Raw genomic sequence first — 27,548 nt, 5'->3', positions numbered from 1 at the left:
AATTCCCTTTTATACTCAACATTATATGTGATTTGGAAATTACAAATTAAACAAGAATTGGATAACATTACACATCCATAAAAATATAAAAATCTGAAACATTAAAACATTAAATACTGGTGAGGATGTGGAACAACAGGAATTCCAATTCATTGCTGGTGGGAATGCAACATGGTACAATCAGTTTGGAAGACAGTTTGACAGTTTCCTGCAAAACTAAACATACTTTTACCATTGAATCCATCAATCATATTTCCACAGAATTAAACACTTATATCTACAAAAAATCAGCAAAAGACATTTTAGCAGATTTATTGTCAAAACTTGGAAACAACTAAGATGTCCTTTACTAAGTGAATGGGTAAATAAACTGTGGTACATCCAGACGATGGACTATTATTCAGTGCTAAAACGAAATGAGCTATCAAGTCATTGCAGACATGGAAGAACCTTAAATGCATATTACTAAGGGAAATAAACCAATCTGAAAAGGCTGCATACTATATGATTCCAACTATATGAAATTCTGGAAAAGGATGAAGACAGTAAAAGTATCAGTGTTTTCCAGGAGTTTACGGGAATGGAGAGAATAATAGAACACAGAGGATTTTTTAGGGCAGTGAAACTATTCTATATGATATTGTAGTGGTGGATACATGTTACTTTTGTCAAAATCTATAGACTATACAACACTAAAGTGAACCCTAGTGGAAACTTTAGATGGACCTAGTGAATGGACTTTAGATGATAATTCTGTGCCAATATATGTTCATCAGTTTTAACAAATATACCACTCTAATGCTGGATATTGATGGTGAGGGAGGCTGTGCATGGGTAAGGGCAGGGGTATATAAGAAATCTCTTTACTTTCTGCTCAAGTTTGTTGTGACAAAAATAAATTCTGTCACAAATATATATGTAAAGTTAAAAGTCCTTTGGTCTGGGTGACAATTTTAGTGGTAAATTTTAAAATAAACTTTTCAATAGTTAAAAAATAGTTCCCTCATTTTCAAAATCAGATTTAAAAGTTTTGTGACCTTTTTATCATGGATGGATGATAAATTTTATCAAATGTTTTATTTTGAGGATGATAAAAATTTTCGCCTTTGCTTTTCATTTACGTTGGTTAACTACAGTAATTTTTTTTTAAATGAGAACTAACCTTATGTTCTGAGTAAACACCATTTGGTCATAAAATTAAAAAAAAATCTTACTGGATTCCATTTATGAATATTTTATTTAAATTAAAAATATATTTATTAACAAAAGAGATTTGTAATTTTCCTTTTTTGTAACGTCCTTGTCAGATTTTTCTATTAGGGTTATTCTAGACTGGTAAAATGAGTTAAAAAGTCACCTTTCTTATTCTTCTGTGGAAGCATTTGTGTAAATTTGGTACTATTTTATTTTTAAATGTTTGATAGAATTCACCAGTGAGGTTGGGTTTTCTTTGTAGGTATGTCTTTAATTGAAGATTTACTTTAGCATTTTTAGATACAGAAAGTTTTATTTTACTTTATCTTTTTAAACCAAAGCTTTTTATTTTTTAGATTTTGTTGAAATAAAAGTCACGTAACAGAAATCTTACCATTTTGAAGTGTATAATTCAGTGGTTTTTTAGCATATTCACTAGGTTGTGCAACCCTTGCCACTATCTGATTGCAGAACATTTCCATCAGGGAAGGGAACATTTTGAAAAAGAATTTAAATGTGTAAATATTTTCTCTAAATAGAAAAGTAATGAGCAAGGTCTATGGAGAAGACAATGCCAATTGCAGGAAATAAGTTAACACATTCTTTAAGCAGAGCTAGGAAATCAGAGCAATATAGTTAAAGTTCCAGCAAAAAAATGTTTGAGACAATATTGCTAAAGAACAAATGTGGGTTAGTGTATACATTTTGGAGGGTCAAATACATATTAAAGGATATTTTTGCTCTTAAAAGATTGTGAGGAAGAGAAAACTCTCATTGTGTAATTAGGAAACCAAATAGAAATATGTATCATGTTTCTGAGTATCTGTGGTCAATGGGTACCTTGGATCAACATTTTATCTCAATGATGGTCAGGAAGTTCTTCCACATATCTGACTGCAATCCCTCTTGCTTTATTTCTTAGCCTGTTTGCTTTTGCCCAGTACCCTTAGATTTCTTCTTGCCATTGCAAGTGCATAAGTTTTTATTTTTTTTAAAATTCTTCCTGTGTCATTTTTGGAAAATGCCTTTTCCTGGGGGTTTCCCATTTCATCCAAATCATCAAAGTTATTGACACAAAATAGTTCAGAATATTATTTATATTCTTTTTAGTATCCTAGAATCTAGTTGTAGCATCACCTTTCAAGTGTCTGATTTTGATAAACAGTGCATTGTCTCTTTCCTTGATCAGTGTTATTAGAGGGTTTAATAATTTTTATCATCTTCTCAAAGAATCAGATGTTGGTTTTGTTGATTTTTCTGCATTTTAAGTTTATTTTCAACTTCATTAATATCTCCTTGTATCTTTTGGTTTAACTTGCTGCTCTTTTTAAAGAGTTGTATACTTAGCATGTTGATATCAGCCTTCTTCTAAAAAAAATATACATTATAAGGCTTTAAATTTTCCTTTAAGTATAGCTTTAGACTCATCCAAAGTTCATTCAGTTCAGATAACTTTCTAATTTCCATTGTGATTTCTTTGACCATGAGTGATATACAGTATAACTATGTTGTTTAATTTATAAATAATTGGAGTTTTTATAGCTATTCTTTTTCACTTTTGATTTCTAGCTTTATACTATTCTTTCTTTCTTCTCTTTCTTAGATTCCAATTATACATTTACTAAATTTTTCCCCAGTATCCCACATTTGTGTCCCTTTCAGAGTTTCCTATCTTTTCCATATTTTTTGTTCTCTATGCTACTGACTTATCTTCTAGTTAATTAATTCATTCCAGAGCTGAGTCTAATTTGCTTTTAAATCCATTGATTGAATTCTTATTTTCAGTTATATTTTTCTGCTTCTAGAAATTCCACTAGATTATTTTTATGGATTTCAGTTCTTTGGTGAAAAATCTCCATTTTTGCTATCTATTTTTTGACTAAATTAATCATAGGTATAGAAAAATCCTTGTTTGATGATATTTGGATCCCCTATAGGTTTATTTTTATTGTCTTTCTTTTTCCTCCCTCCATCCTATTTCTTAGCGGGCTTGGTTATTTTTGATAGAATTCTGGACATTTTGAATGACAGCTTTTATAGACTCTGAATGTTTTCATTCTCTAGAGTACATTCATCCTTTACCCTGGAAGACAGCAAAAGTGCAAGCCATCATCCCAATCCAAACAGGGACAAATTTAATTCAAGAATAATTATCAGTCTTTGTTAGGCTTGGTTTACTTCAAGTTCACAGTGACTCCTAGGATGTAGTAATTGAGAATTCAGGGGCTTTACTGGAGTCCTTTCTCATTGTTGAGTCTTTTTTATTTTATTTTATTTTGTTTTTTTTTTTGAAACAATTTATTCTTTTACCACATATTCTACTACAGCTCTTTTTTTTTTTAATACATTTTTCCTTCCTTCTTTCTTTCTTTTTCTCTTTCTTTCTTTTTCTCTTTCTTTCTTTCTTTCTTTCGTTCGTTCGTTCGTTCGTTCGTTCGTTCTTTCTTTCTTTCTTTCTTTTCTTTCCTGCCTTCCTTCTTTCTTTCTTTCATTGGCTGTGTTGGGTCTTCATTGCTGCACACAGGCTTTCTTTAGTTGCAGCGAGTGGGGGCCACTCTTCATTGTGGTGTGCCAGCTTCTCATTGCGGTGGCCTCTCTTGTTGTGGAGCACGGGCTCTAGGTGTGTGGACTTCAGTAGTTGTGGCACAAAGGCTCAATAGTTGTGGCTCACGGGCTCTAGAGCTCAGGCTCAATAGTTGTGGCGCATGGGCTTTGTTGCTCTGCGGCATGTGGTATCTTCCTGGGGCAGGGATCCAACCCATGTCCCCTGCATTGGCAGGTGGATTCTTACCCACTGCGCCACCTAGGAAGTCCCTCTCATTGTTGAGTCTTGATTTCTTTTTTTTTAGTCTTCTGTACACTGTGAGATTAACAGAAATTCCACTCTGTGTTTTAGTTGTTTTCTTTTTGGTTCTTAGCTTCTTGTCTTGCCCATTTGATCAGCAAATGCCTGGGGTAGGGGGTGTTGGGGACTGGGGAGAAGAAGAACCTGAGCAGAGTGCTGGGCTTACTTTGAGCCTCCCTTAGCCCTGGGAGTTAGCCCTTAATAACCCCAATTGTTACCGCCCCAGCCCCATGAGATTGCCAAAAGCTCTGTTGGCTTCTCTGCTGCTAAACAGTGGATCTTTTACCTCACTTCTTATCCTCCCTGAGCAAAGAATTGGCAAGCTCCATAAGGAGAAAAAGAAGCATGCAGAATATGGGTTCCCCTCTCTCGGATTATCGCCCCTTAAGTTGTGGTTGTCTCATCAGCTGTCTGATTTTAGCTGGAAGTGAAAGTCTCATGGCTTTTTATTTTATGAACATAACTTTTGTTTTACAATGTTGAAAATATCTAGACAGATCATATATCTTGTGTGCAGTTCTAATCATGTTATTCATAAATGCATATTCAAAAACACAGATATGTGGATTTGACCACTGTAGTAACAATTCAGATGCTTTCTGAATATTTCTTAATTGTCAGTCATAAGTGGAAGGTAGATAAAGAGCAGAATTTACCCAACCATTTATACAGAAAAAGAAGACGTAATAAGGTTAACACAGGAATAATTTTATGCTTCTACAGCAACTTGCTATGACAAAAAATTCTAACTTTTATGTTTATTTCCTACAGCACTTCTTTGGGAAAGCAGTCAGATGAATTCCAGAATTAGGGTAGAACATTGCTTTGTCACCAAATTGAACATTAGTAGGGGAGTTTTCTGCCTTGGCATCTGGATTTTTTCAATGCTAAATAATTTTTAAAAACTTTTTGGAAGGCAGTGTGTCCTCTAGGGAGATTCTTAGGCATAGATGTAGAGCCTGACAACAGATGGTCACAGGAAATCCTTTCTGGTTGTGTCACTCTGAGGAAGTCTCTACCCTCAATAACCCTCAGTTGTCATCACATGTAAGATGGAGAGGATAAACCCTGCTGTGCTTATCTCATGGGAGTTGTGTGAAAATTGAAAAAGATAGTATGTGCAAGCTACTGTATAGGTGGGTGACACAGCAGATTTTTTGACTCAGATATTTAAAGCTTCAAGTAGTTTCTGAGCTCTGGATCCTTATTTAGAACTTGTTTATCTGGCTATTCCCTATCAAAGTTTATCAGACCATTCTCTAAATATAAAGGGTAAACGAAAATCTCTTCTAGACCCAACTTTCACAATGAATCCAAGCTAAACAAAGCTGCATTCTGCCTCCTTTCTGCTGTCTTGTTGCTCTTGAAGCCCCCTGATTACAATGAACAGTCCCCATCTGTAATCCTTTTAACCCCTCCTTAGCCTTATTTTACACCCTTATGTGTCTCTGCCAGCCAAATAGTTTATTTTCCTCCTCCTGTTTGGATTAAGGGGGTTAAGCTGCATGGACTTTTTTGGAACCCAGTTAAGACACTATTCTCAGTCCCAGCCAGTAGTGCTCAATTTTATTTGCATGATGAAGCCTTTCTCTGCTGCTCCCCCAGCTGAAAGAGCATACACACAGCATGAGGAGCACCCCTTGGCATTCCTATCACCTACTCTGTTGTTTTTCCCTTCTTGTCTAAGCATGACTTTGCTTATACAAGGCTAGCTTTTTCCGCGTGTTCCCAAGATGATTTTGGCCCGTTTTCAACTCTCGTTCTTTCTGTAGCATTGGGAGTAGTTAGTCATTTGTGCATTAGTGAGAAGAGGGATTTAGTGAATAGGAAGACCACAGACTTTCCTCTTTGGTCCTTCCTTCCTTGACAAAGTAAATCCCACTGAAAAACAGCATTAATAGAGCATGACGGTTTGAAGAATAGAGCCCTAACTGTTGACATTTCTGTTGTCAAGCTAGGTATTATGCTGTGATAAAGAAAAGACACATTTTTAAAAAAGGCAATCTCCATGGCATTAGGTTTATTAGTGCAATATCATTGTCATTGTCCTCGACTCCCCAATACACTTAAGGGCCTATCAATATTTCCATTAAAAAATCCCATTTGCTGTCATTTAAAAGTAGCTTGGCTATGCCAGATCATTTAAACTGAAATTATAGATCAGTTATTTTTAGGTTTACTATTGAATGTCAAGGGTGGTTAAATTCACTGACTTGGTAGAGGTTGAATAGTCTCTGTTGTGGAGGAAAATGGCCAGTGTAAAGACAGGATATTGTGCAGGTCCTAGGGAGAAGAGGAGACATTTAACTTACTTTAACATGAATCACTGTTAGTCATCCATGTGTATCAGTGAAAGAATAGATTTACTTCTTCATGATTGGGATCAGAAGTGACCTAAAATAACCTTAGTTCTTCATTTGAGAGATATAAGACCTAATTGCTAGCTAGATAAAATAAAAAGGGGTCATCACTCTCTGGCTTCGAGAAAGACACAGCATCAAACTGTGTTAGGTCCTAATCACAATAACCCAACAAATGAGGGCTATAATATCTTAGAGATGAGGAAACTAAGATTTATAGAGGTTGAAAAACCTTCCAAGTTAAGTAGCTAATGGGTTGCTATATTTAGGGCTCTTAGACTCCAAAAACCCTTAATTTTCTTGTGTACCACTGACACATACAGTGAAATCTACTGCTTATCAGGCCATAGTTTTTCTGTCCTGTTTGCTGATGGGGAAAATCTGTCCATGTTGAAAGCGGCGTTCTGTTTATTCTTGAAACAGCCATCGTTGTGTGGAATTTGCCTTATCTTTTTGAAGAGTCTATAATCGGATCACTGGTTGGCAAGGTTTGAAGTTGGCCTTGGTTTTTAAAATCTCATTTACTCATTCATTTGCTTGAAACACTTTATTTAGTCCCACCAGTAATGTATGCAAGCGTCCCTTTCCTCACATCCAACTTAAAATAGGTGTTACTGCTTTTTCATATTTTTGCCAGCCTGATTCTTGCACAGTGATGTCTCTTGTTAAAACATTTCCATCACCACTAGTGAATTTCAGTACCTTTCCTGCAAACAGCCATCCCTTAATATCTGCTGGAGATTGGTTCCTGGACTCCTGTAGATACCAACATCAGGACGCTCAAGTCCCTTATGTAAAATAGTGTGGTACTGTTGGACCTCCATTTCCGCGGGTTCTGCATCCATGCGTTCAACCAACCAAAAGAATGTCTTTTCTTTCAGTTGTATTTTAATTTAAAAATTATTGAAAAATAGGTTGGACTCTTTGGACATATGTTAATCAAGCACAGAATATGCAAGATGTCATTAAATTAAACCACCGAGTAAGAGAAAAATTGTTCTGGAGATCCTTGTAGATCTTTCCCTAACATGTCAAAAAGTTGATTCTGAGCAATTGAGACAAGTCTTTTTTCCTTTCTAAACACTACAAGAGGGAATTGCTATAGTGTCTCCTCTATGGATTTTAAAAGTTTCTTGTGGTATATGCACAAGAATTATAGCTTGAGTCACCTATGACAAAACTAGCAGAATGTCTATTCAAGTCAGTAATATTACTTTTACAATATTTTCACTTCACAGTGATATAATTTGAAGCCAATTGAATGGAATTAAAATAAGTATTTTTTTCCCATTGAAAAGCATGTTTCTTCATTGAAGACTATTTTCTTGCTAAATTGGATGTTTTGCCTTTGAGGTATTGAAATGTTTTGGTTTTTATCTTGTAAATAAAATTATTTTAGTATTTCCAACACAAAATTTAGAATCTTCAAGCTGAAAGACAATAGGGTTAATTTCAGAGACTATTATTGGAGATAGATGGTTTATCCATATGTGTATTATATAAAGTTTGCCACCATTGTATTTGAAGGCCTTATATAAGAAGTATTTTGTGCTGTAAACACCAGACGCTGATACTGAGTATCTGTTGGAAAGATGCTCTTTCTTTTTCTTGTTTCAGGTTGAAAGGTTTGGGGGACTTGATTTTCTTCATGCAATGTTTGTAGTTCCTCAGAAAATAAAGATTCAATTTAAAATTTTTCCATAGCAACTATTCTTACCTTCTTGAGGGAGTTTATGGATTCTTTGAATAACAATAAACCCCCCAAAACAAAACCAAAACCAAAAGAAAAGTTATAAAAGATATCTGATATACTGAATGTCTGCTATTTCCCAGGTATTATGCTAACCATTTCACATGCATTATCCCATTTAATCCTCACATGGGATATGGGTACTCAATTTATCATAATTTTATAGGCCGCTCAGGCCTTGGGGAGGTTAAATAACATGCGCAATGTCAACAGAAAGTGTTAGTACTCTAGATGTTTTTTATTCATGTGTAATATACTATTAGGGTGAATTTTAATGTGAACAATTGTTCATTTAAAGCTTTACCAAATTATATTCTTGATAACTTTGCTTACCATTTGGCTGATCTTTATTGATTTCACCATATATTGAAACTGCAAAAAAGCTTATACTAGGAGAAAAACCCAAAGGCTCCACCTGCACATACCTTTATATTGGGGATTACGTTTTAACATATACATTTTTCAGGAGCACAAACATTCAATCCGTACACTTAGGGTATTCATAAGTCTACAAATCCAGCCATAACAACCTGCCAGGAATTCATCGTAATTGCTGGAAGCAGAGCCATGAGTGAGAACCCCACCACTAGACCTGGAAGGGAGCACTCCCTCCTTTCCCTCCACATTCCTCAGTGTGATGTGTAGTTGCCTGGTCCTGCAGAGACTGAAGGAGAGAGTAGTGGAAATCAGTTTTTTAAATATTAGTTTTGCTTAATTTTATTAAATAGATATGCAGGAAAATGCAAAAAAATAGAAATGCAGAATTAATGAATCATTACAAAAGAAAAGCTGTGTAACAAACACCATGGACAAAAAACCAGAATAATGCCAGCTTTCCAGAATCCCTTCTAGAGCATAACCTCGCCATCCCCCCCAGAGGTAATCATTATCTTGACTTTGATGATAATTGATTCCTTTCTTTTCTCTTTAGTTTTATCACCTATGGATGCATCACTAATCAGTATGATTTAGTTTAGCCTCTTTTTGAGGCTTATGTAAGTGGAATCATACACTATAAATTCTTGCTTGAATAAAGGTTGCTATGTGTCTTCTTTCCCTAAACATTAAGTTCGTAAGATTCATCTGTGTTGTGTACGTGTAGCTGAACTTTATTCGTAATTAGTGCAACATAGAAATCCATTGAATGTATATTCCATGATTTGTCTATTTGTGCTGGATTGTGATGAGCTGATTGGGATAAGCCATAGACTATATTTTCCAGAAATTCTTTCCTCATGGGGTTCTGAGTCAGAGCTGGCCAAAAGGATAACATGCATGATACTTGGAAGGCAGAAATAAAGCAGCAACCATTATCTTCTAAAAGTTTTTATGGTGATGAAGATATAGTGACAGATAGACACAGAGGTGCCCAGTGGATCCCAGCTTGTCCATACTCTTCTCTTTGTCCATTTTGTCTTAACTGTTGGCTCTGTTGACCAACATATCCCCTTGGCTATGGGCCCAGAGAGGTGATAGATACCTTTAGGCAGCAGCTTACTGGGGACACCTCCATGAGCTTTCCCCTTCCTCCCTCCACTTCAGTTTGGCTTTTAAGATTGCCTAGTTAATAACTCCTCTGAACCTTCAGCTTCCACTTCTGGACCTTTATTTCCCTAGCTTGTCCCACAATAGTAAAAGGTTGAATTCGTACAATAAATTCCTTTTCCCAGTCAGACTTCCCTGACTGATGCATCATTCAACATTTGATGGTCATTTGGGTTGTTTCTAGTTTGGGGCTTTTAGGAACACTGTTGGTTCTTGTAGTTATATCCTGAAAAACTTTATCTAGGCAAGGGTTGATCCAGGATTTTTGGAGCCTTAAGCTCATACAATTTGGGGACTTGCTTTAAAACGTATATCAATAAATATACACATACACACAAATTGAGTACCAAGACTTGCAGGGGATCCATGCCAGTGAGAGGCCTTTGATTCACTTCATGGTAAATCTGTTGTGTCTCTAAGGTATACGATCAGGAGTTGAAATGCTCAATTCTAGAATATGCAAATATTAACCTTTAGTACATAATGCCAAATAGTATTCCAAAGCGGTTGCACCAATTTGCACTCCTACTAACAGTATATGAGTTTCTGTTTTTCCACATTCTTGTTAACATTTGGTCTGTCAGAATTCTAAATTTTTGTTCATCTGATAGATATGTTTGGTATCTCCTTGTGGCAGGTCACTGATTACAAATGAGGCTGAGCACCTTTTTATATTTCCGTAGCTTATGTTCTCCAGAAAGCAGAGCTCAAGGTAAAGGCTTATGTGCTATTGGTTTGATAGAGGATGTAATCCAAGGGAACAGTACGGAGGGTACGGGGAGTGAGGCAGAGAAGGAGAAATGGCTAATGCAGGGATGTGTTTTCAACTATCCACTTGTCTTATCAAATTCAAATGATTGTCAGTCTCATGGAACTACCTTCTGAGAAGCTGCATAAAGGACTGTTTCTCATGACAGTCTGTTGGTAATACAGTGGGAGAGAAGAAAGACAGGAAGAAAGGAGAAGAATTCATTCATTGGCTCCTATAGTCTACTAGTCAAAGGTTGATTGATCACATGGGACATTAATTCACTTATGACTGCGTGCATGGGTGTTAAGTGGTTCTGACTGTCAACCAAGAAGTCTCTGGGGAGAGAGAAGAGGTGAGAGGTGCTTGGCATAGGTCTGCAGCCAGGTGCTCTTGGGTTGTATCTGGCTGAAGTTGATCACAACCCCTCAGAGTTGTCTGGGGTTGGAACAAGTGTCTAGAGGCCGTGGAGACAGTTTTAAGGCCAAGAAGATCTGACATGGTGCATATGAAGTACACATAGGTTTGCTGGTCATTTGGATTTCTTCTTTTGTGAAGTATCTGTTTTGTTTTTTTTTTTTGGCCTATTTTTCTGTTGGATTGTCTGTCTTTGTTATTTGTATAAAATCTTTATATATTCTAGACACTAGTTTTTGAGGTAGGTGCTGTGCAAATAACTTTTCCTAATCTCTGGAGTGTCTTTAATTTTCATGGTGTTTTTCATAAGGAAAAAAATATGAATTTTAAGGTATTCTAATATATCAATCATTTTCTTTCAGGTTAGTACTTTTTAAATTGAAGTTTGGTTGATTTACAATATTATGTTTTTCAGTTATACAACATAGTGATTCAATATTTTACAGATTGTACTCCATTTAACATTATTACAAAACAATGGCTGTATTTCCCTGTCCTATACTATATGCTTGTTACTTATCTATTTTATACACAGTAGTTTGTATCTCTTAATCACATACCTCATCGTGCCCCTCCGCCCCTGCTCTTTCCCCACTGGTAATCCCTAGTTTTTTCTCTATAGCTGTTAGCCTGTTCAAGTTTTGTTATATACATTTGTTTGTTTGTTTGTTTTTTAGATTCCTCATGAAAGTGACAGCATAGAATATTTGCCTTTCTTTGTCTGGCTTATTTCACTAAGCATAGTACTCTCTAGGTCTATCCATGTTGTTGCAAATGGCAGAATTTCATTCTTTTTTATGGCTGAGTACTATTCCATTGTATGTATGTGTATGTGTATACATGTACACACACATACATCTTCTTTATCCATTCATCTCTTGATGGACACCTAGGTTGCTTCCATATCTTGGATATTGTAAATAATGCTGCTAAGAACATTGGGGTTCATATATCTTTATGAATTAGTATTTTCATTTTCTTTGGATATATATCCAGGAGTGGAATTGAGGGATCATATGGTAGTTCTTTTTTTAGTTTTTTAAGAACTCTCCATACTGTTTTCCACAGTGGCTGCACTAATTTACATCCCCACCAACAGTGTACAAGAGTTCCCTTTTCTCCACATCCTCGCCAACATCTGTTATTTGTAGACTTTTGGAGATAACCATTCTGACAGGTGTGAGGTGATATCTCGTTCTTGTTTTGATTTGCATTTCTCTAATAATTAGCAACGTTGAGCAATTTTTCATGTGCCTGTTGGCCATCTGTATGTCTTCTTTGGAAAAATGTCTGTTCAGGTCTTCTGTCTTTTGTTTGTTTATTTATTCATTCATCCATTCATTTTTATTTTTGGCTGCGTTGGGTCTTAGTTGCAGCGTGCAGGATCTTTGTTGCGGTGCGCAGGATCTTTTGTTGCAGCACATGGGCTTCTCTCTAGTTGTGGCGCGTGGGTTTTCTCTTCTCTAGTTGAGGAGCACGGGCTCAGTAGTTTTGGTGCATGGGCTTAGTTGCCCTACGGCATGTGGGATTTTAGTTCCCATGGATTGCAGGACGGGTTCTTTACCACTGGAACACCAGGGAAGTCCCCCCGTTTTTTAATGTCTGATTTTGGGTATTGAGTTGTATGAGTTGTTTATATATTTTAGATATTAACCCCTTATTGGTCATATTATTTGCTAATATTTTCTCCCATTCAGTAGGTTGTCTTTTTTGTTTTGTCAGTGGTTTCTTTTGCTGTGCCAAAGCTTTTGAGTTTAATTAGGCCCCATTTATTTATTTTTGCTTTTGTTTCTTTTGCCTTAGGAGACAGATCCAAAAAAAATATTGCTACTATTTGTATCAAAGAGTGTTCTGCCTATATTCTCTTCTAGGAGTTTTATGGTGTCAGGTCTTACATTTACGTCTTTAATCCGTTTTGAGTTTATTTCTGTATATGGTGTGAGGAAATGTTCTAATCTCATCGTTTCACATGTGGTTGTCCAGTTTCCCCAGCACCACTTACCGAAGAGACTGTCTTTGCTCCATTGTATGTTCTTGCCTCCTTTGTTGTAGACTGATTGACCATAGGTGCATGGGTTTATTTCTGGGATCTCTATTCTATGCCATTGATCTGTGTGTCTGTTTTTGTGCCAGTATTAGGTTTGTGCTTTTTGGTGTCTTATTTGAGAAATCCCTCCGAAACTCTGAGGATATATAGATATTTATATTATGTTCTAAAAGCTTTAGAGTTTTATTGTTCACACTTAGAATTGATTTTTGTGCTCACTGTGGAATATGAATCCTCATATGTATATCCCATGTTACCAGCATATTTTATTTAAAAAAGAAAGTTATTTCCTAATGCTCTGAAATACCATCTCAGTTATAAATCAAGTCCCTATACACATACAGTATAGGGCTGTTTTTTGGTTCTACTTTAGGCAATTTGTTTAGTCAACAATATGTTAATTACTGTATTTTAAAATAAGTCATCATATCTGGAATAGCATGTCTTCTCATCTTATACTATATCCTCCAGAGCATTTTGGCTATTTTATCTGTGAATTTCCACTTAAATATTAGAATCAGATTGTTACTTTACACAAGAAACCTGTTGGGATTTTCATTGGGATTGCCTTGAGTTTATTAGTTAATTTGGAGGAATTAACACATTTATAATAGAGTCTTCTAATACATAAATATTGAATATCTCTCCATTCATTTAGGTCTTCATCAGTGTTTCTCAATACACTTTATTATTTTCCCCTTTCCTAAGGGGAAAGAGAAATTCTTGAAATCTTTTGTTATATTTATTCCTAGCTATTTCATTTATTCGATAGTATTTTAAATTGTATTTAAATTTTTATTTCATATTCTTTTTTTTTCTGATTTATGGAAATATTTTAAAATATTAACCCTGTATCCTGACAACTTGTTAAACTCTCTAACAAATGCTAAAATATATATGCATAGTGTTTGTTTTCAGTTTGCACAATTATATCATCTGCAAATAATAACTCTCCCCACCCCCACCCCTTATTGTGCTGGGTAAGAAATCCAGACCAATACTGAAAAGAAAAAAATGTGGAATTTTATCAACTGCTTTTCCTGTATTGATATGGTCATATCATTATTTTCCTTTAATCTATTAATATGATAAATTACATTAATTGATTTTCTAATATTAAAACACTCTAACATTCCTTAGATGAATTTAACATAGCCATGATGTATTATTCTTTTTGTATATTGCTATACTCAGTTTGGTTTAATTTCTTTTGGAATTTTGAATCTAGGTTAATGACTGAGGTCTTTTAATTTTAATTTTCCTTTCTTGTACACTCTTTATCAGGTTTTGATATCAAGGTTATGTTAATCTCTTAGAATGAGTTAGAGAGTGGTTCTTTTTTTCCTAGTCTCTGGAATGATTTATATAAGTTTAGAATGATTTTTTTTTCCTTGAATGTTTGGTATATATAAATAGTAAAGCCACTTGGATATGGAGTTTTATTTGCAGGAAGGTTATTTTGATTCAATCATTTTATGAATATAGGTCAGGGTGATATTTTATATCTTTAATATTAAATAGGGAATAAGCATAAGCCAACCAGAATGGACACCTGATTGATTGAATGGATGCCAGCTGTAGATAAATGATATGACTCTATTAGTACTTTCAAGATGACTATCAGACTATTTAGGATTTCTGTTTCCTTTTGTGTAAGTTTTGCTGAAATATATTTTTCTAGTTATCTGTCCATTTTGTTTAAATTTTCAAGTTGATTGACATAAAGTTATCATAACTACTTTTCTTATTATGTCAATTTTAGGACCAGGCAACTATTGACCATCTTTGAAGAGGTATGTGTTGTCCTGATGGAGCTAAGTAGTAAAATCCCTGTAGTGAAAATCTGTTATTTAAAGAACATGAAAAATTTCTTTACCGTTTGTGAAACTTGGCTATGTGATCTAGAATGTTTTTACTTTGCATACTGTGTTTATGTTTACCCTGTTACAAGACTCTTACATGAATAGCCTGGCTTTATGTGAGGTCAGGAGAGAACTATTCCACTGCTAATGAGTGGAGTAGATAGGATAGTAGGTATCCAAAATCTTAAGTAAATAAGGGGGTGGAAAGGTGGATAAATGAGTGAAAGAAAGAATAAATAAATAATGAGAGATTTATCCTTTCTTTATGGAAACATTATCAGCTTTGGATACTAATTTTAAAAATCTTGTGTACATCACATATGCGGTAACTGAAAAGGTAGTCACTTATAAGTCAGAGGAAATTTCTAAGGGTTTTCAACCCAAAATATGGGTTATTTCCAAAGGGCTTGAGGGAATTTAGGAGCTCAAATATCCCTGACTGGGATTTTTATAGGTTTTTGTTAGTTTGTTTAGTAGAATGTACCATTTATGAAGGTGGAATTGGTTTTCAAAAGAATATTTGAAAACATTTACATTGTATTTTATTCATCCTTTGATGTAATGTTGACTTAGGAGAATTTCCTTCAAGAAGCGCAGAGAGCTTTAATGGATCTTACTGAATGGGTATTAACCTCACAGGTCCCAGTGCAACAAAGATACCCAGAATGCACAAGAAACAATGCTGTTGGTGTCCCCTGAAGGGTAGTCTAAAGTCATTAAGCATGTGAGTTGCTAGAATTTTAGAGGATAGAGACATATCTAGATTTTTTGATGATGGCCATTCTGATTGGTGTGAGATGATACCTCATTGTGGCTTTGACTTGCATTTCTCTAATGATTAGTGATGTTGAGCATCTTTTCATGTGTTTGTTAGCCATCTGTATGTCTTCTTTGGAGAAATGTCTGTTTAGGTCTTCCGCCCATTTGTGGATTGGGTTATTTGCTTTTTTGGTATTAAGCTTCATGAGCTGCTTGTATATTTTGGAGATTAATCCTTTGTCCATTGCTTTGTTGGCAAATATTTTCTCCCATTCTAAGGGTTGTCTTCTTGTCTTGTTTATGGTTTCTTTTGCTGTGCAAAAGCTACTGTTTACAATAGCCAGGACGTGGAAGCAACCTAAATGCCCATCAACAATTGAATGGATAAAGAAGATGTGGCACATATATACAATGGGATATTACTCAGCTATAAGAAAGAATGAAATTGAGTTATTTGTAATGAGGTAGATAGACTTAGAGTCTGTCATACAGAGTGAAGTAAGCCAGAAAGAGAAAAACAAATGCCGCATGCTGACTCATATATATGGAATCTAAAAAAAAATGGTACTGATGAACCCAGTAACAGGGCAGAAATAAAGATGCAGATGTAGATAACAGACTTGAGGACATGGGGTGGGGGGGGCAAAGGGGAAGCTGGGACAAAGTGAGAGAGTAGCATTGACATATATACACTACCAAATGCAAAACAGATAGCTAGTGGGAAGTTCCTGCATAACACAGGGAGATAAACTCGATGATGGGTGATGACTTAGAGGGCCAGGATAGGGAGGATGGGAGGGAGTCGTGGGAGGGAGGGGATGTGGGGATATATATATAAATATAGCTGATTCACTTTGGTGTATCTCAAAAATTAGCACAACAGTGTAAAACAATTATATTCCAATAAAGAGCTTTAAAAAAGAAAAGACATACCTAGTTTGTACCCCTTCCCCATTTAACCATCTAAAAATGGCCTGTATTTAATGGTAGTGGCATTTTCCTGGTTTCCCTTCTATTCTGCCTGCTTGGAAGGCTTTGTTTATTCTAAACCTCATTAAATAAATCATCAATTCAAAATTCTGTACTGCCTTACTAAGTGAAAGTCTGAGCCCCCTGTGGTTACATAAAAAAAAAAAAGATATGGGAAAGTGATCACTTTTCTTGATACTGAGATATTGCAATGTTCTGCGTTGGTGGTTATTGCTATGGAAGAAGGAGAGAGAAGGAAACCTGTTGGAAAATGCAGAGGGGCTAAGACTCTCAGCAGCAGTATGTGTATGTATAGAAGAGCTTTCAAAATGAATTACAGAATTCCAAACACAGACCTCCCTTTATCCCAAAGTCCGGTTAATGACATAATCCTTTCTGAGAGTCTCCTTGACATATAAATTGAATGACATATTTGAATTCCACATAATTCTTTTTCTAAAACCTAATTAAAATCAATTCCCTGGCATTTTGCTGCTGTTAGAAAAGATGATGCTGTTAGATGTTTCAGTCATTAGCAATATGCTCACTGGATTAAAAACAAATTTCTGAATAATATTGTAATGATTAGTGAATCTATGATAATCTAAGCAATTATTAAGGAACAATGCCTACCCTGACTTGGTATCTTGATTACTTGTTGATGACATCTGAAAATGGAGATGTCAGGAGGCAATATTGTATTGTTTAACTGTGTTAATTTATTTTATGTATGTAAATTTCATGCTTCTCAGTATTTCACAAACTTGAATACTGGTTAATTGTCTAACCAGTGAAGACAGAAAATTGGGTATAAAAAGTAAATGACAATCTCAACACACTAAGGATTTTTTTTAAAAAAAACCTCAGCTCTTAAGATTAGAAAAGCCCTTATAATTTTAATGAGACATTTTGATTTCTAATATGAGAACATTGTTAAATGTACATAAAAGGTTGCCTGGGTGTGGGGGTTACGATTGTTCACAATGAAAGGAAACTTTAAGTTGATAAATGTGAATTATGCTTTCAAAACAGAAAACAGTAATCTGTAGGACCCAAACTTTTTATTCTAGAATACTGAAAATATCTTGATATTAAAACCTATTTTGTCTTTACATATGAAAATGTATTCCTTAGAGTTTATTTTAGGTTATTTTCTTTCATGTACTTACAGTTCACCTGATTGCTTCATAGATTTTGCTGAAGAGTGGGAAAAAGAACATGCAAAATGAGATTATAAGAGAACATACTTTAAAACCAAGGATGGAAATAGAAGTAACTTTTGCTATGCCTTTAAGCACCATCTATATACCACCAAGCTGCACAGGGTGCAAAAGTTTAGCAAAGACTTGTACCGTAAAGTTAATAATTCAATAAATTCTAAAACGTGACTCTCAGTCCCATAATGAAGCAATACTCACCATCTGCTAGTTTACAGAGGTTTAAGATGTACTTGCATTAGCAGAAATTGTTGCCTCCATTATTTTTTAAAAACACCCTCAGACACTTAGTGTTTTAAACAGACCTTCAGTGGAAAGCAATACACCTGTAAGTGTTCTGCCATGGGCTAGCTTCACTGAGCCCAGCCTCTAAGCAAGGAGAGTTCTGAGCTTGAGATGCAGGTAGGGGAATGCTGAGATGGTTCTGGGTCCCTAATCTGTGGAGCCAGCAATCCAAATATCAGTGTCTGTGGCAGCGGGGAGGCACACACTAGTTCCACCCTGTCTGATGTAGACGGGGTGAGATAAAGTAATTGGTGTAGTGAAGCAGGAAGGGGCTCCTGATAGAGAAGAAGATGAGGAGATGTGAGGCTGTCATCACCGCTATTCTGGGCAGTCCATGCAGTCCAGCCCAGAACCATGGGTTGTGTTGGGGGTTTTAGAGACATAGTCTGGCCTTTAAAGACGTCTAGACAGGATGTCAAGGTTTTATCTAGGTAAGCTGTGGTTCAGTATTATGATCCGAATCATGAACTCAGAGCTCTGAGTAGAAGTCTGGTCATGAATGCTAGGTAAGCATGTTTGGGAAAGGAGATAGCAGCAGCTTGACAGACTTATCCCAAATACGATTCACATCTGCTTTGGGTCAGCAGGACTGATTCCAGACTTTGCCTGCCAGTGGGACTGGTATTGCTGGAGGCTCCCAGTGTTTGAAGCTGAATAGGTAGGGACGACAGAAGGCTATTTTTGCTATCGGACAGAATTTCAGATTTCCTCTTAAAGCGTCAGGTCTTGTACTTTTAAAATTTTGATATGGACTAATATTTGAAAGGGCCTGTGTTGGTTTTGACCTAATGTTTTTAATTCATTCACTCACATAACACATATAAATTCATCATTTTATTGTATGTATTTTTTTTTTCTTATTCTTATTCTTATTCTTATTCTTATGGCAGGCCTCACAAGTATTTATAAGTAAACTTTATAGGTTGTAAGTTCCTGGTCTCTATAAATTTTTTTAGAAGTACATTGGAGGTTAAAATATATCATCTACATTTTTGTTCATCTTCAAAATATTTGATTATCTCCTTTTCATTAAATAGATACATATTGCCTCTGGGGAGTCTATGCCACAGCTTAGTGGAGAGGAAAAAAAGGAGTGCTGTGTAATGAATTCTGAAGTGGAGGATTTAATGAGGTAGAGTGGGGGCATGCTGGAGAGTGCACTTGCCTCAGCCTGACGGGGATCTGGGGACTTGCCGCAGTGGAGTTCTTCACCTGGTCTTCTCTGTTCTGTGTGCAATGTTATCCATCCTTGGCAAACTCCTCCTCTTAAGGCTGAGAGCCAAGCTTACCTCCTTGGTGAAGTCTTCCCTGATTCTTGCAGTCAGACAGTGTTGCACACCCCATGTAGGTGCTCACACACCCTTATGAGGTTGTGCTGTTTTCTCCGTGTGCATCTGTGTCCACCACTGGGCTGGGAAGCAGTGAGGATAGGGACTGCCTTGCTGACTTTCATGTTCCCACGGCTGAGAACAGGGTCTGGGTGGACTGAAGCAAGTAATGAAAAAGCAATTGCATCCACTGTTCATATGAAAGAATCCACCGTGTCACAGACTGTCTCAGGTTCCTGCCCAGAATGGAGGTTCTTCTCATTATTCAAATTGGTCAGTTGAGGAATCACAATTTACTGGCTCTCTACAGAGCTGAAAATGCCATTACCATTGAAACTATAATGATGCCTGCTTGTGAACAGGCGATTTAATCCTGGAATTGGCACCACCAAGCTGATTTGACAAATGGACTCATGAAAGAGAAAATGTGTTGCATTTGGAAACTCTTCTCTTTTTTTTTTAAGTCCTGGGAATTTGATGGAATGAACCTGGATGAAAGGAGAAGTAAAATCATATTAGCATCAGGCTTCCTTCTATGGACTATATAAGAATAAATGGGAGAAATGTTCTCTCCAAAACCTGTAGCAGTGAGTGTAGCAATGCAGACATGATGAACCTGAAAAAAAGCAAGGATGCTAGCTTACCACTTTATAGTGGCCATCTATTTGTTTTCTGAGAATAGCTTGCAAAAGGGAATGGGTCTGAAGACTGACTGGGCACCTAATGAGAGCCCGGCTTTACATGTGTTGTCTTTCAGCTCACAAAAATCCCATAAATTAAATATTATATTTCCCATCTATAATGCTTTGGAGCTCACAAAGGTAAATAGGGCCAAGATGCCAAGATTCAAAACCAAATCTTTTAACATCAAAATTGACTGTACCATGTTGCTTCTGCTATAAAACTTAAAGGTAGTAATAACCACCTATCCTGTGCTGTCTTCTCCTCTCCTCCCACAAAATTATACTGATTGTGGATGGTCTCAAACATTTGCAGATGAGAGAAGTAATAAGATCACATTTTAAAATAGATGGCCAGTGAGAAGCTGCTGCATAACACAGAGAGATCAACTCGATGATGGGTGATGACCTAGAGGGGTGCGATGAAGAGGGTGGGAGAGAGGCTCAAGAGGGAAGGGATATGGGAATCTATGTATAAATTCAGCTGATTCACTTTGTTGTACGGTGGAAACTGGCACAACAGTGTAAAGCAATTTTACTCCAATAAAGATCTGAGAAAAAAATAAGATCACATTTACTTGTTATGACTCATTTTGGCTGAAGTATGTAAATATCTGGATATAAGTGGAATGTGTGTGTGATTGGTAAGGTATGTAAAGATCAAATATGAATGCAGCACATATCTAGAGCCATGTATGATTAGCAGATTCAGTGTATCAGAGTGCTCATTTTCTATTCTTAGTCATCTCACCAGATTGTCTTTGTGCCTAGGATTTCACACAGCAGTGTTCTACCACCAGCCAGGTGGATGCTTTGCCCATTGTTTGCCTCTTAACAGTGCCGTAAAAGTTAGATTAGGGAATAGCTGTAAAATGGTGCACATGCTTTACAGAAAATACCTGTATAAAATATCTTTAATAGTCTAAATATGGTAGGCTATGTAATTCTGACTATGTTTTCTCTAGGCCAAGGGTAGGCGAATTATAGCCCATGGTCCAGATTCTACCTGCTGTCTTTTTTTGTATGACCTGCAAACTAAGAATAGTTTTCAAACATGTTAAGTGGTTGAAAATAATAATATTTTGTGAAATATGACAATTATATGAAATTCAGTTTTCAGCATCCATAAATAAAGTTTTACTGAAACATAGCTACATTAATTTATTTATGTATAGTGCTTGTCCACTTTCATGCTATGATGACAGAGTTGAATAGTAGTGACAGAGACCACATGGCCCTCAAGGCCTAAAGTATTTATTATCTGGCTCTTTATAGAAAAAGTTGTTTGCCTCTGGTCTGGCCAGTAAAGAGGTACTTATTTGAAGGTATGTGGCAACGCATATAAAAATCTGTCCACTAGATATTTGAGCCCAAATATTGGGTGTAGGAGAGGAATCACTCTTAAAATGTGTATTGAAACGTGGGAGAGGGGAGACATAGCTGAAAAAAGAAAGTGTAAGATTTAAAGTGACATGCTATATACAGACAGTCTGGAAACAGAAAAAAGGAAAACATGCTTCCACCCGTCTGGCTTACATATGGACTCCATGGTCTTGGTATAAACAATACAAAGCAAAGGTTAATTTTCATTGCTGTTATCCTGCCATCCTTGCTTTTTTGAGAGAGCAACTGATTACCTATACATTTGCTTGGAAGGACCTTTCATTTCTCTCTTGGTGTTCATTAGAGTTACATGCCTGAGAAAATACCAAGCCAACATTTCTTTCATTGCTACTTTCTTTGCAATAGCCTCTTTTATCGGCTCAGCCCTGCAGTGTAGGGGAAGGACTTGACTTCCAGGTCCAGGCAGCTCTGCTTTTCTCTGTCTCCCTGAAGAAAAAGCCTCAGTGGGGAAGACATCCTGGTCAAGCGCCCGCAACCCAGGATACTGCCAGTTCCCTGAGTGGCACTTCCCACCCACCCATCATTATCGAAATACACTTGGCTGCTAATTTCCCGGAAGATTCAAATGCTCCTACTTCAAGGTCATCTCAAAGGAGAGTTGAAAGAGCATTCCTCTCCCCCTCCCTTCCCTTGTAAAATATGTATATTTACAAGAGCATGCATAAATGGTCACCAGGGAAGATAAGCTATCAGAGAGTTGGGAGATGTCTTTCCTCATACAGTTCACACATCACTGAAGCAGATAAAATTGGTTTTGTACCTAGCCTCCGCATATACTGTTAAGGACTCTGTCCTGAAAATTGATCTATACCACTATGATAAAATTCAGAGCATCTCTTTCATAAATATCTAACTGTGGCATCAGCGGCTACTGCTCCTGGCTCCCAGGAACTGTGCTCTAGCAGGCAGAGAATGGCCTGCAGCTCGCAGCCCCCGTGTGCACCCTGGTCATCATCATTGGCTGCATGGAAACTTAATTAAAGCATTAGGTTCAGTGCAGTACGATGTATGCCTCAGTTTACAGCTATTAAAGTCAGTTGCATGACTGCCCATAGAATGTTAGATTAAATCTCTGTTTAATTTTAATAATAATAACAATGGCATCCGAGATCCACAACTTGTCATTTTCCAAACGCCGTGTGCAGCTTTTTTTTAATGTCTGCTGCCTATGGCCCCGAAAGCTGCATGTGTTACTGTCAGGCTTTGTAACTCACTAAAAGCCGACAGGACTGCAGATTTCTTTGTTCTGTCTTATAGAACTAATGCCATTTGAAAAGTCAATGCATCCTTGGATGTAGAGTTTTACATAAAGCCCTCGCTTGGAAGCCATATGTATACCATACAGGGCATCTGTGAGAAACAAAGGTAATACAGTAGATAAAAATTAAGTGAGCATAAGGTCAGCTCTTCAACTGTCTATCTTTAACTGGCTCTTAGACAAAACTTGATTGGACAAATATGGGAAGATTGTATTCTAATGTAGGGGAAATATAAAAGTCTCTAAGTTGTAAGAGATGACCCCAGGATTGAATCAGAAGCCTGTTACATAGTAGATGCTTAATAAATATTTATTAAATAATAGAATGAAGGATAATGAGCAATGACCTTGGAGCCAGAAGATGTGGGTATGACTCTGCTCTGTCATTCACAATCTCCATTAGTTAAGACAAGGAACTCAATCTGAGTTTCTTCCTCTTGAAATAAGAGGAAATAACTGCTTTCCAAGACTTCTGGATAGGCTGAATTGGACAAATAATGTGAAAGTGCTTTGCAAACTTGTATAAATATATGTGATGTATTGTTATTCTGTAATGAAATCACTACCCATGGATTAATGTTTAACAAGTGTAAGAGGGTCTAGAATACTATAAGGCAAAAGATAAATTATTATCAATTAAAAATTGGGTTTTTGAAAGAAAGACACCATGTAAATTCAAGAAAAAATGATACATCAACGATAAAATAATTTTGATGACATTAAAAAAAAAAGGACGGAGAATCATGAGATCTAAAACCTAGTACTGGCTCTGCTATTCCTTAAGTATGTAATTTTTGGCAAGTCCCTCTCTTTGCCTTGTTTGATCAGGAGACTGGGCTAAGTGATTTTGAAAAGTCTTTTCCAGTTCCGTGATTCAGTGATGCAGATCTGAGCAGACTCAAAAGCATATCAAGCTTTCCGTTCTTAAATCCATATGCATGTGTTTCTGTACATTCAGAGGTTTATATTGTTTCTGTGTGAAATATTGTCTTCCCTTAAAGGAGCCTCAGGAATTACTGAGTGGGAGTCAGAAGAGAAGGGACAGGTTATTGGGTCCTATGTGACTCGTCAATTGAATATTTTAAATGCAACTGAAACTCTAAGTGATTTCAGGGGTTCTGAGTTGTTTCCTGAGTTTTCTCCCTTTCTTTTCTTTCTGTCTTTAGATGACTCTTGCAGAAGAGCAGTGGCATATAAGGCTGGGAGCTGCTGGCATGTGGGATACTGCCAGTGACTCTCCCTAGGCTCTGTTCTGGTCAAGTCATGGAAAGAAAGCTATCTGGTAGTCACAGCTCATGGAGAGTTTATTTACCTTTCAATGACAGATGATTCATGAAGAGTCAGTGGAGGTGGCAATCCTGGCCTAAGCAAATGGCAGTTACCCAAGCATTTTCTGGAGGAAAACGACCTAAGTCTCTGACATTGTGGGGAGGGGGTTGTGGTGATGTCATCAGACCTATCACTGTCATCCCTCACACCACTTCCAGAGAACTGTGTTTCTAAAGCCTTGAAGTCACTCAACTGAACTTGCACTTTGAAATTATTCTGTTCCTTAAGTTTCTTAAGTCTCCTTACTTGTTAGGAAGATAAACCTTTCATATATGGAGGGAGGGTAAAGGACCGATGGTTTATTGCACAAATTTAGAAAAGTGCTACTTATCTCTAAAATAATTATATTTCTAAAACTTCCCGTGATGAAGGCTTTTCTCTTATTTACTACTACTACTATTCTATTATACTACTGCTTACTTAAAATGATCTGGAGATCATGTGCATCTGTGTACATCCCACCCCATTTTTGTTTATTTGGCCTCTTTCTGCGTAGCGATTTAAGTTCTTTGGCTCTTTCTTGAGAGGGGCTAACAGTGAAATAAACAGTTATGCTCCAGGGAGGGAAAAAATAAAAACCCAAATAAAACATAACTATCATATCTCATTTAGGGTTCCCTCGGAACTCTCTTTTATCTAGAATTCACTTATGTTAACCGGAGGCCTGTGGTCTTATTTAGTATTAGCTGGTAATAAAGAGCCCTTCAGCTAACTACGGCCATATTCCACTATTAACTGCAGCTCTTGAAGCAGTCATCGAGGGAAGGGGAGTCAGAACCCTTCAATGTCAAGACGTTTAGAGGCACTCTAACATCAATCAAGATGCACGTCGCTAAGTGCCTGCTTTCATTTACATGAAATATTCATACAGCATTCCGTTTTGCTTTTCTCTCTCCTAATCATCACTTTTCGGAAGAAGCTACAATCATCTCAGTTAGGGGAGGGTGTTATGGGATGTGCCGTACCTTTCAAAGTCGGGCTTCCTGCAGATAGCTAGTCCTGTAATGAGGCAGCAGACTGCATAGACCACCAAAGGTCTCCCTCACAGAGGCTGGCCTTGTTATCTTGTACTATTCATCTTCAAGTATACAACTTAGTGCAAATGAAAGTAATTAATTAACCATAACAAACCTGTCAAAAAGCTATTTAGGATTTTGACAGAAAAAAATTTTTAACGTTTGCTTTAAGTGGAAAACAGAAATCGTCTAGCTCAGAAAAATTCAGAAGCAATTCTATTCTTGCGAGCTTTCCTGTTACTGCTCTCTCAATTACATAAGTAGCATTTAAATTAATTTCCAGTTCTCTTGACTTATATTAATTGTATGATGCTTTATAGTTGATGTAGGTTTTAAAAAAAGCTCTAGGTAGGAAAATTTGCCCCTACGTAAAGAATGCCAAAAAGTAGGTGCTGTATACTTTTTGTCATCTAAATAGTGATTAAAAGTACATGGGAGCTGGAGGGTCCCCTCTCCCCTCCTTTCTTCTTTTCTTCCTTGCTCCTAAAATAGTGATTTACTACTGTATTAATTTTTTCCCCTCAAGTATTAAACTAGGCCCGGATGGCATTTGTGAGATACAACCATTTGAAAGGAAACACTAGTGATGAACTTCAGTTATGAAGGGAATATTTCATGTGCCTTTGTTTCTGATAGGTACAGAAAAAAAGATAATGATCTTGTATGTAACAATTCTGACCCATTATTCTAGAAATTAAAATTTATTTCCAAAGACTTTCCTGTATTTTATTTATTTTTATTTGTCTCTCCAGGTCTGCTTGTGGCAAAGGGAGATATAGAAGTTGATTTTTGCTTGTGGACATATTTTTTGCAAACGAATTTCTATATTAAAAGATACATGTCAGGTGAGTCGTTAGCATCTAATGACAGAGTGAGCATGCAGTGTTTTCGCTAAGAGTGCTGTGTTTGTAACAAAAGGCATTTCATAGTTGGTACATACCAGATAGGCACTCATTTTTTAAAGTTAGAAATGTTAATGGCCCTGAAACAGTTTATTCTTCGTGGACATTTAACCCCTCATATTATGTAGACTGAAATCGCAACCCGAGTGGGCAGTGATGAGGTTGCTTCTCATTTAGGTAGACAGTCTTCTGGTTTACAACACAATGCCAAAATTATAGCTGATTGCCCAGAAATGGAATATAAATGACAAGTTGATAAAACCTCTGAAAAAAATGCTCAAATGCTAGCCCTATCCTTATGCATTTTACCACACAATTTTAGGCATATTTGTTTACTTTTGGACCCATTTTAAATCGAAGTTATCTTTTTAAGTTATACTGTATTTCTCTAAATAACACAAAATACACTAAAGATTATATTTTAAGAAAAAAATGTAAATTCCAATGATCTGTGCTCTTATGGATTAAAGTGTGGATAATATAAAGCAATTTGAAACAATTCAGGTCAATGATCTTTAGTTACCTTAAATAAAGAAACAATCATACTTAGTCACACATAAAGCACAATTGTGATTTTCCACAGTGAAAAAAATGCCACATATAAAAATTTAGGCAAATTATGTGTACTTTTTTTCATTGTCAAGGTGCCTAGGAACTTTGTTTGAAACTGAAGACAAAGGAAAAAATTAATACATTCTCAGTGTTACTCTTTACTATATGATCAATGTTTATAAATAAACAAGTGAGGTAAAAAATTGAGAAGAGTGGTTACCAGGAGTTTCACAGTAATTTTATTTTTAAATGCTATTTTGTGGCTATATTTTTTCTTTTTTCTGTATGAGTTTTTTCCTTCTCTTTGCTATTTAAACTTGATAACAACTTGAAGAAGTTTAATCTTTGTTTTTTCTTTAAAAGTGCTTTTCTAGGGGAAAAAAAGCAAAGAGTAATGGAAGTTGATATATCAAAGTACAACAAAAGTTGCCACAAGAATTGTAAACAGAATACAATTTGTGGGTAATTTAAAAGATGCTGGGGCTTGGAATACAAAGAAAATACCATGAGGTTTAAGATCCAATGTATTAAACAGTCAAATGCAAATAATGATTCTAGAACAAGCACCTTCTTAACATTAACAGGTTGCTGAACATGTTAACACCCACAGTTCCACCCATCTTGAATAAATTTAAAGCCATTTAGAGCAGTGGAATTGCAGTATTTTGTAAAACTGAGTCCTAAGTGGCATAATCCATTACCTGCCCCCACCCCCTCTTTGTATGTGACTTTTAAAGTTGATTTGCTTCTACTTTATGGCCTGACACCACTATGCACATATTTAAACATTTCAAGTAACTAACATAAAATAAGTCATTTCCCTTCCCTCTTTCCCCACATAAAATGTGGGTTGGCTTAAATTTCAAGTTTCCTGAAACCTGCTGAAGTTTGAGGAACTTGAATCAGATGTAACCCATCACACCTGTGGGATATCTTTAATCCCTGGAAGTAGTGGGAATGTATATACATTGTTAGCGTTTGATCTTATGACAATGGTTTTGACTATAACTTGCTTGCTAGGCAGATGTAAGAGAATTGGTTCCCCCTGTTCTGTTTCCTGTAGGGCTCTCAAAATCGGGAA

This window comes from Hippopotamus amphibius, chromosome 2 (assembly GCF_030028045.1).
Source record: "Hippopotamus amphibius kiboko isolate mHipAmp2 chromosome 2, mHipAmp2.hap2, whole genome shotgun sequence".
In the NCBI taxonomy this organism is placed as follows: domain Eukaryota; kingdom Metazoa; phylum Chordata; class Mammalia; order Artiodactyla; family Hippopotamidae; genus Hippopotamus; species Hippopotamus amphibius.
Note: the sequence above shows the minus strand (reverse complement) of the source record.